Here is a 12397-nt window from a genome sequence, read left to right on the forward strand (position 1 = left end):
GGAAACCAAAGTCACCTGGAGAGGGCACATGTAGAAATTCCAGACTGCAATTCTAGTTTTTTAGTCTTCAGCAATAGCCCCAGACATGTGTGTAAATGAGCCTTTAGATTATTTTGGGTCCTAATTTTTGAGTCATCCCTAACCTTTGAATCACCTGAGATATCATATGTTGTATACAAATTCCTGATCCAAAGAACATGTGAGCATAAGAAAATGGTGTCTTATGTTTCTGAATTTTGGATTATTTTGTCAAAACTATAGTAACTGGAACAAGTACCTTATGTATATGTGTGCATATGTTTTTCCCAATTTGGGATCTCAATCAAACCTGAGTATGAAGGAGTCCTATATTATTGTACTGTCACATAAAGCATTTGGAACTCAAAATGAACTTAATAAAACATAGTTATTCTTCTTCTTAAATAACACAAGAAACAAAAACTCTACAAGACTCTTTTACTTTCAGTATGACAGGATCTCAAAGCCTTAAAACCATTTTTCTAGCACATGCCAGTAGGAATAAAAAGGGGCTACACACCCATTGTTAACATTCCATGATTTGCCAAAACATTTGCTTGTTGGCATGTCAGAATACAGCATCATTCATATGACATATGATCTGACCCATAACTAAGGATTATATATACTTCTATCATATACAGCTGGTCAAATGCAGATGATGATATCTGGGAGAAAGCTGCAGAACTTCATTCAAATAAACATTAGAAAATCTCATCAGATCAAAAACCAAAATGCCAAAAGTAAGGAAAATGCTTGAGCAGCATCTGCTCTCACCCACCACTTCTCCTAACTCAGTGAGTCTGGAGAATCATGAAATCATGGGGAGCTCTGTGGGACTAGTATGGTATTTGATGAGAGTTTTTCAAGTCTTCAGACTTGGTAGAGGAAATTCACACATAAGCAAGAGGACTCATCTGTTTAAGAAATGCACCTTGTTTTGGCAGTGATTTTGTTCCTAACAACTTATAAACAAATAGACATTTTACAAATATTGAATACACTAGAAGACCATGCTAGGTCAAGAAATATATTTTGCTTTAATCAAATGAAGGTTTTTGACAGTTTGATAAATCCATATTTTTATGTACTATAGTCCAAATTCCTCAATAGTGTTTACTATATTGTAGAAGATATTTACATAGCTGTTTGCTTACCCCCATCTCATCCTGAAAGAGCTCCTTCTGTAGTCCTCATGGTGATATGCTTACTAGCCCTATATCAATCAAGCTTAAATTATCTCCATTCAAGAGACTAGCCAGGGAAAATATTCTTACTATCTTATCTTGGGTCAACTGCCTATCTCTGCAACAATCAATTAGATACAAAAATGAATACTGGGGCCTACCATGTCAACTGTGTAAGAAGTTATTTCAGTATAATGACGGGACTGAGCAAGCAACTTAAGTGTCCATGATGTGAAGCAAAGAAAGACAAAATGATATCCCACCAAGTAGAGAAAGTGTCAGCAGTGAGCCTGGAGAATGAAGCCGACACAGAGAAGAGCAAAGACAAATCATAAAGAGGAATTCTAATATAATTTAAGTTCTGAACTCCCTCCTTTCTTTAAGCTAAGGAGATCCTTGATCTCTGGTTCATGAGATATCACATTAGGTATATAATATATCCTTCCTTTACTTATTTAAGCTAAGGACAATATGTTTCTGCATGTTGTTCCAACAAAATCCTAAAATACTGCAACTTCATCTTTTAACATTCTCTTTTCATACCCTGAATTTTAGCCACATAAATGCCTCCTAGATCCCTGAATTTCATATTCTCCTTCCTCTTGCTGGTTACTTATACATATTATTCATTCTGCCTTCTCCCTTCCTACCTTGACTGGACCGACCCAGTTTATTCTTGAGTATACTCTAGATCTCAGCTTAAAAATAATGTATTTTGAAAGCCACCCTTAACCTTCACATCAGGCTTAAGTTCTCCTCAATAACCGCACAGTCCCAGTATATGTCTTACTATAGAAGGCATTTCACTAAATTTGTGTCTTCAAACAGATTGTTAGCTCTTTAAGACGCAGAGACCTAGGCCATCCTTAGTCACCATCTTATCTCCAGGTCCTATATTACTGCCTGTCACTTGAAGGTATTCAATAGCAATCCCGCAAATAGATGTACAGGTTTACACAAAGCAAGCAATGCACGCCTGCAGGCATACACACACACACACACACACACACACACACAAACACAAATATATATATAAATCACATTGGTTATAAGGGCAATGGACATAACAAAAACTGTGAAGCAAATAAAATTTATTCTTTTTCATTTGAATAGTCTGTGCTTGTCTCTACTTCCGAGCTTGGTTTCCTTGTTTCTACCAACTGAGGTACTTCATTCATTTGCTTGTTTGTTTGCTTGTTTGTTTGTTTCTGGATCTGCCTTTACAAGTTTCTCATACTCAAGACTCTTTTTGTCCCTCTTTTTCAGCAAAAGTCAACAATTTGATGTCTTATTCCTTCATAAGACAGGGCATTCACTGACATATTAGCACCTTAGCCATTGCTTACATGTCAATGAGCCCTCCTTTTCCAGAATGTCTATAGTAAGAATGACTTCTAAAGAAAATGCCTTAATCAAAAAACATGGCTTGCATCGTAAGAACTTCATGCAAAGGCAGCTCAGAAAGAAGGTAATATTTTTAAGTAAGACCCTATATTCCTCAAATCATATAAATAGCTGCCTATTCCCCTCTTCTGTAGGGTCAATCCTACCTATACAAAATTATTAGTATGCCTCATATATGAAGAAATAATTAATTATTCTTAGTTATTTTTAAGTTTGTTTATTTGTTTAAGAGAGAAAAAAAATGAGTGGGGGAGGGGCATGGAGCAAGGGAGAGAGAGAATCTTAAGCAGGCTCTGTGCTGTGAATGCAGAGGGCTCAATCTCCTGCCATGAGATCATGATCTGGGCCAAAATCAAGAGTTGGATGCTTAGACAACTGAGACACCCAGGAGCCCCAATTATCCTTAGTTTTTCCAGCTCATGAGAATAAGCACCTTGTAGATGATCAAACACAATAATATATAATATAAATATATATTGTGGCAATAAATGATAGGAACTGAATAATGCTCCCACTGATTCTATTTTATTTAGCAAATTGCCCTTTCTTTCCAAAATTCTGCAGTAGATATCTTACTCAAAGAAATATTGGTAGGAAGATAGAGCCAATAAAACTTCTTACAATTAGCTGAAGAGAAATAAACAATGGCTAAGTCTTTCAGAATGGGTACCTTTGATATCTTTACTAAGCTCTTTGAGAATTTTCTTTGGTGAATTTTAAGATTATGTCTGCTGCACTTTATTCATATGTTTTTACAGCATTTTACTACATTGTATTATAATTTATTTCTCTGTTCATGTCCCCTGTGGAATTGTTATGTATTCAAGGGACAGGGTCTTTGTTGTTTTGATTTTCAGAGCTTGGTTGGTCCTGTTTATGCAGTCACTAAGGCTGTGTGGTAAAACAAAAAGAATACATTCTCATATTACTATTTACATGGATGCGTTAATGACATGAAAAAATCTACACCTCAAATGATATTTTAACTTCCCCTTTACTGTTTCCTTCTGAAGATGCTATGGCACCTTAACCAGGGTTCTGTTATATACTATCCAGAAAGGAATTAGCATGTACACCTCACTTATGTTTAAAAGCAAAGGCCAATGGTATGGCTTTTCCACTTTCTTCCCAGCCATGAATATGTTTACTTCCACAATTTTTATTTACTCTCTTAGGGCTTCCATGAGATGACTATTTGCAATTGTCCATATCTGAAAATACATGTACTGTTTAATTATGAAAGATGCCTCTACAAGATTTAAAAGTGTCAAACCCTTATGACAGTTTGAAATTATGAAATTTTGAAACTTGTTCTATAATTTAACCTTTTTTTATCCACTTGTTTGTGCCTTTATTTTGTAATATTACTTATGATTAACTGCAACAGTTTTTCTATATATTTTATGTGTGGCTATTTTAAATTTTTAATTAATTTTAAGTTAGCTTGTATAAATTCATCTTGAGTATTATATTCCACAGGCATATTTGTTCACCCATGTTTTGTTCATTCACTTCTTAAAAATTTATTGAACATATATTTTATAACAGGATTTTGGACTGGGTGTTAGACATATAAAGAACAAGACAGCAGTCCAAGATGTTGCAGATTTGAAAAAAACAAGTAAATGCAGTTCAGTATTTATATATTTTGGGAGAGGTGTGTTTTTTTTTTTTTTTTTTTTTNAAATGGAAGCTACAAACTACGAGTGGCCCATTCTGGATCATGTACCCATCTTGAACAAATGAATTGTGTCCACGTGGCAGCAAGAGGGTGAGAGCCTCTGGTCATAAATCACTGCATATCAACAAACTGTGACCATTGGCTCATGTCAGTGTTGTGTGGAATGGCTACTTCCAAGGCAATCATATAAATGGGTAAGAAATAATTACTAGAAATGGGCATGTGCAGACAAAATTATTTTCCTAGCACAGTGTGTCAGTGACATTTTAGGAAACTCGGGTCACAATTAGGTTATATTTTAGGAGATGGAGTCAAGGGAGCTTCATAAATAAGGTATACCTAGAGCTTAAAGTCTTTATGATGAGGGGCGCCTGGGTGGCTTAGTCGGTTAGGCGTCCGACTTTCGCTTAGGTCATGATCTCGCGGTTCGTGGGTTCGAGCCCCGCGTCGGGCGCTGTGCTGACTGCCAGCTCAGAGCCTGGAGCCTGTTTCAGTCTGTGACTCCCTCTCTCTCTGGCCCTCCCCTGTTCGCACTGTCTCTCTCTCTCTCTCTCTCCTAGAAATAAATAAAACATTTAAAAAAATAGTCTTTATGATGAGTAGGTATTTGCTACATGGGTAGAGATTGAGAGTAGAAAATGACTCCTGGCAATGGAGCATCTGGAACAATGGCTCAAGAGTGAAAGAGCCTGATGAGCTAAGGGCACAGTGTGTGGTCAGAGCATAGCTTACATCTGTGAATGAGAGAAAGATGATTGCAGAGCGGGATTCAAGATGAGACACAGGTTGATTGGGCAGAGGTGGGCAGTAGATTAGCTATTTTCAAAGTTTTAAGCAAGTAACTTTTCCTTCTGAAATTAAAAGTTTACATGAAAATCTAATATACACAACAGATAAAACACAGGTTTATTCTGGCTGAAGGTAGCGAGGTGAGTACAGAAGCAGAACCGGGTCCACTTGCTCTTACCACCCCTTTAGATTCTACCGTCACACCTTGATAACTACTAAGGTGGGTCATGTGGTGGTAGGCAAGGGGCTGACAAAATTATATTTTGAAAAAGTGCTTCTAAACAGTATGGTTGGAATGGTTGAGACTCAAAAGGAGGATATTCATTAAGAGACAATTTTGAAAGTCCTGTCTTAGTTTTTGAATGAAAACCTTAAACTATTTAGAGCTAGAATAAAGGGAAAGAAGCATGACAAGACTATTCCTTGGAAATCACCTAGTATTCAAAGATTTCAGTTCATAATGATAAACACAGCAACATCAGTGAATCTCAAATACATGTTTAGCAAAATAAGCTAGGCATGCAAATGTAAATACTGAAAAATTTCATTTATATGTAATTTTAGACAAGGCAAGACTGATCTCTAGGGACAGAAAACACATCAGGGATTGCCTAGGGCCATGTCTGCTTGTGATGCGGGAGGGGGTGTGTATGTGCAAAGGGGCACAAAGAAACTTATCAAACTGATGTAAAAGCTGCATATCTTGATTTGTGGGGGGAGTTTCATGGAGGTATAAAAATTTTCAAAAATCATCAAATTGTACACTTCAAATGTATGAATTGTATTTTTTACAAATTATACCTCAATAAAGTTGATTTAAGAAAAAATAAGCCCTCAATTCAGATTTGGAACTATTACTAAATAACCGGGTGAAACTAATAAATCCCGTATATCCCCTGAACTTCACTTGCTTAACTGCATGAGAGGAAAAATGAATAATAGTGTCCAGTCTGCCCAACAAGTTTGCTTATAAACTAAAGTCAAATAGATAAAGGATGCAAAAACACTTTTTAAATGTAATCACTATAGCATAACTTATGAGATGTTATTATTGGATCAGAAATTTTAAATGGGATTATATTGTTCTTATAAAGGTTCTAGGATTAGGTATGTTTTAAAAGGCTGGAAAAGTGTTTGCCTTCAAAGCCTGTCATAAACCCCTGCTCTTGGTTTAAAATTGAATCAAAATTATTCTAATAATTTTTTAAAGAGCTAAAAAGATTAAGTGTTGAAAATATTCATTTTCCTCTAATTCAGGTACAGAAGAAAATTATGAGGAGGTACAATTCATATATTATTCTTGTTAGAATAACTTTGTTTCACCATTATCAAGAAGCACTTACAAACCATTTACTATTCAGAAAGCCCTGTGTGCTTAAAAAGAAATATGCAATGTGTTTTAAGTTTATGTGAATCATGACTTAATGAAATGTATTAATAAAAGTATTCATGATTTAATGTTACATCTACCATCAGGAAGCATTTGGGGGGCTTTTATATAAAATAATGAACCCTATAGCAAATATTTGCAATCATTTTCATCTATCTATAATACAGCATGAATATCCTACCTTGAAATAGTATGGTTAATTAGATTAGACTTCAGTACACTTGTACAAGAAAAAGATTCTTGACATAACTTTAAAACTCCAGAAGTTCAGATGAAATGGGCAAATAAGTAGAATAGGACCTCTAGGAGTGATTCTCCTATGCTCTTAGAAAAGTGAAAGGCATTGTAAGAAAGAAAAACAAGCAAACCTTTTATCCTACTTGTGGTCTTACACAATGTATGGTTTGCTTCTGTTTCCTGTGGAAAAGTGAATTCATTATCTGAGAAGAGGTTTCACAGGCTGGCATTGGTAAATTTTCCATTATCCGGGTAGTAACCATCAGTGTTTACAGTCTCAAAACTTGATCTTATAAAGCAATCTTGAAGTGGTATATTTTGTAGCAACAGATCCCTATAAAGTGAGTTCAAGAGTGATGAATGGAGCAAGAAGAAAAAAATATTAAAGTTTATTATAAGAAGTATACTACAACAAAACAGGTAATAGGTGAACATTATCAGTCCATTTCATCCAAAATATAATTAGAATCTCACTTGCTGAGCATGAGAATAGAATGAAAGTCATTGGAAGAACTAGAAGTGTAACAGTATCAGGCTAAAATAATTTGACATGACTGTGTGATAGTGAGAACGGTCTTGCCAATGGAATAGAAACTAGAAGTACTACAAGGTCCCTTATTGAGGCCCCTCTATTCTAGCCAGTGTTTCAATGAGATGTACTCTTGGCCTTGTACTCTTGAAGACCAATTCCTTACACTTACAATTGATAAAACTCTTTTTTTTAATAATTAACATATTCAGTTATATAACTTAGCATATGAATATTCTGACTCATGATATATTAGACCTTATAGATACTTTTTGGAAGGCAATCTTCTGTCATTTTAAGTTATTTATTTTCCTTATTTTTTTTTTATTTTTTAAAAATGCATTTATTTAATTTGGGAGGGACAGAGAGCAAGAGCAGGGAGGTGCAGAGAGAAAGGGAAAGAGAATCCCAAACTATTAGTGGGGAGCCCAAAGCAGAGCTCAAACTCATTAACTGTGAGATCATGACCTGAGCCAAAGCCAAGAGTCAGCCACTTAACCAACTGAGCCACTCAGGTGTCCCAGATTTATTTTCTTTAAAATGACAACAATCTCAGATTCTTTAGGGAAGAGGTTTTGTCATTTTTGTCATCTCATCTTACACTCTAGAGCAGAGTTCTACTTATATAACTGACACAGAATTATTGATTGATTTTTCTGCAGGATTCAAAGTGAATTCTTAACAATTTAAACTAGTATACATATGTTTAATATAGTGAATGATTACAAATAAATATATAAACACATAAATATTCCCTGAGTAAACATTTGTTTGCAGTCAATTCTGCTGATACACTAGAAAACTCATTTCAATCTTTCTTTTCCTCAAAAGAATGAAACAGTTATTCCCAATTTGTATCAATCAAGGATCTGCTTCAGGTAGCATATAAGCAGAAAGTAAATGATGTACTAAAACAATTGTGGGAAGGGCTAGAGGACCAGCTGTAGGCCAGACATCTAGGATTACTACTAGAAGACCATCACAATAGCCACAAAGGGAGCTTCTGCCTGTCTAACCAGGAAGCCTAAAAGTCAGGGAGCCACTGCTCTAGTTCCTAGATCCATAATCAATCCAGCTTTGCTGAGGTCTGTAGATCAAGATGTTGCCACCAAACTCTCCACTCTAAAACACTACCATCTCAGCACTAGATATGGAATATGTAAGACATCACCCCAACTACTGTCTTCAGAAGAACATTATTGCAGCTAAGTTCATGCCAAGAAAGTGGATGCTCTATGGATTCCCTGAATTCTCCCTCTACATGCCTGCAAATGTGAGGAATACTTATTGAAACATATGATAAACCTAAGAAAATTCAAACTTATCCTTGCTTACCAGTACATAGAAGAATGCCCTGGGAGGGGGACTCTGCATCACTTCTTGCTTCCAAATCTCACAAGGGTGCATTGGCTTAGAAGAACCTAGGTCACCTGTGAAACAGTCCGAGAAGCCAGGATTGTTAGTAGGGTGGGGCAAAAGAGACATCCAGGGCACAACATTCAAGGAGGCATTCATTCACAGGTGCCAATCCTGTATTCTCACAAGCCTTAGAGTGAATTCATCCTTAATTTTGGGGGACTGGGCACCTCACTTGCCTCACTCTAGCCCTGGCCATGTTGAGAATTCTTTAGTTTTCCAGCCTCCCAAATGGAGTAGGTTGGAAGAGTTCATATACCAATATGCAGTATTGACCATAGTCTGCCACTTTCTCCTTACTATCCTTACTCCCATAGTAAAACCACCAAAAAGCCTAAGGCCACACAAAACCACTATGTTTGCTTTTGTCTATCACAATGCAACTACCCCACAAATAAATGGAAATTTAATGGCTTTTATCCATTATAAATAAAAGACAACTCTTATCACCTATAAGATACTCAAAAGAAAAAAAAATGCACTGAGACCATAACATTCAGTAATCTGCTTGTTATTTTATCTCTTTGTTCAAGAATGCCAGTAGTCATAGAGACATGGTTCTGATCTATCTAATTCATGTTATAACTTGTAGTTACTCTATATATCATAACTAGAAAAGGAACTGTATTCTCCTGTAATTGAGAGACTCATTATCTCATAGATGGAGTGTCAAAAACAAACAAACATGATTCATTCTTTGTGCCCAGTAGGAGAAGACATAATCGGAAGAAATTCTTGCAGTTTTACAGATAAATAATACCGGGTATTTCGATACTACTGAAAGCTTCTTGACTTTTTTTCCTTTTTACAAAGAATACTCAGCTCGCCTAGGATAATAATAAACACTTAAAAAAGGAGACAGAATCAAGTCAATTTGCTTCAAAGTAATGTCTCAGTTGATTTACTTGTGAAAACAGAGATGCATATTCAAGGGAAAATTTTCCTTAATAAGATATTAATAAAAAAACTATGCATATAACAAACTACCAATACATTTTAATTAAAAAATGAGAAAGGAATACAGTAAGTGTCAAAGTAAGGGTGAGAATTGCAATTTTAGGTAAGGTATCTTGAGAATGCATTACTGAGAAAGGGACTTTCTAGTAAAAACTCAAAGAGTGAAGTAAGAAGGTGTAATTCATGCAGATATCTTGGGAAAAGGGTAGAGAACTCACCAAAACTAAAATACTGAAGTAGAATCATGTTTGGAGTGTTGCAGGAGTAAAGAGGATTTCCTATGGCTGGAGGTAGTAAATGAGACAGAGATAACAGAGAGCCATATCATGTAAGCCATTGACTTTGACCATTTGTAAGAACTAGTCTTAAAAAAATCCATTCAAGACTTAAAAACAAATAAAGAGATCAAAAAAAGACTGGGACTTCCTTAAGCTGGATGATTGGAACCTACAAAAATATGTAGAGCACATATTACATTTAAAGATGAAATGTTAGGGGCGCCTGGCTGGCTCTGTCAGTTGAGCATTCAACTCTTGATTTTGCTCAGGTCATGATCTTGGGGTTGTGGGATCAAGCCCCACATGGGGCACTGTGCAGAACATGGAGCCTGCTTAAGATTCTCTCTCTCTCTCTCTCTCTCACTCACTTTGCCCCTCTTCACTGCTTGTTATCTCTTTGTCTAAAATGAAAATTTAAAAAAAAGAAAAAGAAAACTATCAATATTGCAGATATGATTGCTATCAAAAGTCACCAATGAATCCACAGATAAAATATTAGAGTTAATAAGTATATTTCAGAAGGATAATGTATATCAAACCAGTATACAAAATAAAAGGAATGGTTGATTATAAAATATAATTTAAAATAAACCACTTACTACACAAGGAAGAAAAAATATGATGTCTAGGATTAAAAAAAGTAGTGTAATGTTTTTATGAAAAAATTATAACATTTATTTGAAGATGTTATAGATTCAAATATGAAGAGATATCCATGTCTCTAGTTAAGATGATTCACTGTAATAAAAATGCCATTTTTCACTAGACTAGTTCTAATCAATATTCCTACATGGTGGAAATGTGTGAAGGGAGTCAAAAGGTAAAAAAACAAAAAACAAAAACTTCATAGAATCTGTGTAAAACATTAAAACTAGTTTTAAAAATAATTTGGAGTAATGGGCTCTCTTTCTCTTCCTCAGTGCTGACTGCATAGGTGGCAGCCATTTCTTACTGAGTATCATGGCCACCCTCAGACCTCTGATGAAGCCCAAGAGGACCAAGAAGTTCATCTGGCAACAGTCACACTGGTATGTCAAAATTAAGTGCAATTGGTGGAAACCCAGAGGCACTGACAATAGAGTGTGCAGAAGATTCAAAGGCTAGATCTTGATGCTCAACATCAGTTACAGGAGCAATAAGAAAACAAAGCAAATACTGCCCAGTGGTTTCTGGAGGGTCTTAGTCCATATCAATGAGCCTGAAGTGTTACTGATGTGCAACAAATCTTACAGTACAGGGAATGCTTACAATGTTTCCTCCAAGAACTGCAAAGCCACTGTGGAAAGAGCAGTCCAGCTGCCTAGTCAATCCCAATGCCAGGCTGTTCAGGGCAGAAAATGAATAGACACAGCTTATGTACACATTGTATTTGTGTTAATAAAACCATAAAACTACAAAAAATATTTGGAGTAAAGGATCAAAAATAGCCCTGAATTTTTTTTGTATAACAAGAATTACTATGAAGCTGTGAGTATTTTAATAGTATGATATTGGCTCAAGGATAGAACTCTAGACACATGTAAGAGAATAGAAAATCCATAAATGATTCTATCTATATATGAAAATTTAATTTCATAGTTGTTAACGTAGATCAGTGAAAACAAATGGTTTTAGACCATTGTTTATCCATTGAGGGGTGAGGGAATGTCAAGTTAGCTTTCTACATCATTCAAAGAATCAATTCCAGATAGATTTAAATAGGAATGGAAACACTTATAATTATTATAGGACACTTATGACCGCAGGGCAGAAACAAAAACTAGAAAATGCATATCAATAAAACAAAAGACTGATAAAATATATTATTAGATTAAAATGAACAACTTCTTATCATCAAAAGACTATGTAAAGACCAAAAAATAGAAGGTAAGAATTGAGAAAATTCTCGGTAGCATACATGGCCAACAAAGGATTATTACCCTACCAATCAATCAATAAGAAAAAAAAAAAAGGAAACATCCAATTAAAGTTGAACAAAAATCACAAAAACACATTTTATAGAAGAGGTACATGAATGACCTTTGAATACATGAAAAGATGTACAGACTCATTAGCAAACCCAGAAGTGCACTGATATCTCAATAACTCCTCGTTTTACAGCACAGTGTTGGCAAGAATATGGAGCAATGAGAATATTCATTCACTGCTCGTGAAGTCAATATTGTCGCAAACACATTGGAAGAGAATTTGTCCGTGTATAGTAAAGTTGAACAGTTATAGTTCTGCTTCTTGGTATACATACTAGGGAAAATCTTGCACAAGAGTGAAAGAAGATAAACTATAAGGCAGCAATGTTTGCAAAAGAAAATAAATGTTAATATTTTAAATGTTGGTCAAATGTAGAATATTTCAACAATTGTATTATATTGATACAGTATTATTCAGCAGTGAAAATAAATTTACTATAACTATAAACAGGGGTAACCAATTCGCCAAATGTCATGTTTGTAGCAATATATCACAGAACCATGCATAGTATAATTCTATCATTTGAAATTTTTCAAATAGGAA

The 12397-nt window shown here is 35.2% G+C and overlaps 1 long non-coding RNA gene across 1 annotated transcript; it reads left to right on the forward strand.

Annotated features, from left to right (window-relative positions):
• Positions 1–2511: 2511 nt before the first annotated feature.
• On the forward strand, positions 2512–12184 carry LOC144241760 (uncharacterized). The gene is made up of 3 exons (XR_013338185.1): positions 2512–2673; positions 10807–10914; positions 11987–12184. It is a non-coding gene; the product is annotated as an uncharacterized LOC144241760 (long non-coding RNA).
• Positions 12185–12397: the final 213 nt, after the last annotated feature.

The sequence above is a fragment of the Crocuta crocuta genome, unplaced genomic scaffold (assembly GCF_008692635.1).
Source record: "Crocuta crocuta isolate KB4526 unplaced genomic scaffold, BGI_CrCroc_1.0 scaffold17, whole genome shotgun sequence".
Classification (NCBI taxonomy): domain Eukaryota; kingdom Metazoa; phylum Chordata; class Mammalia; order Carnivora; family Hyaenidae; genus Crocuta; species Crocuta crocuta.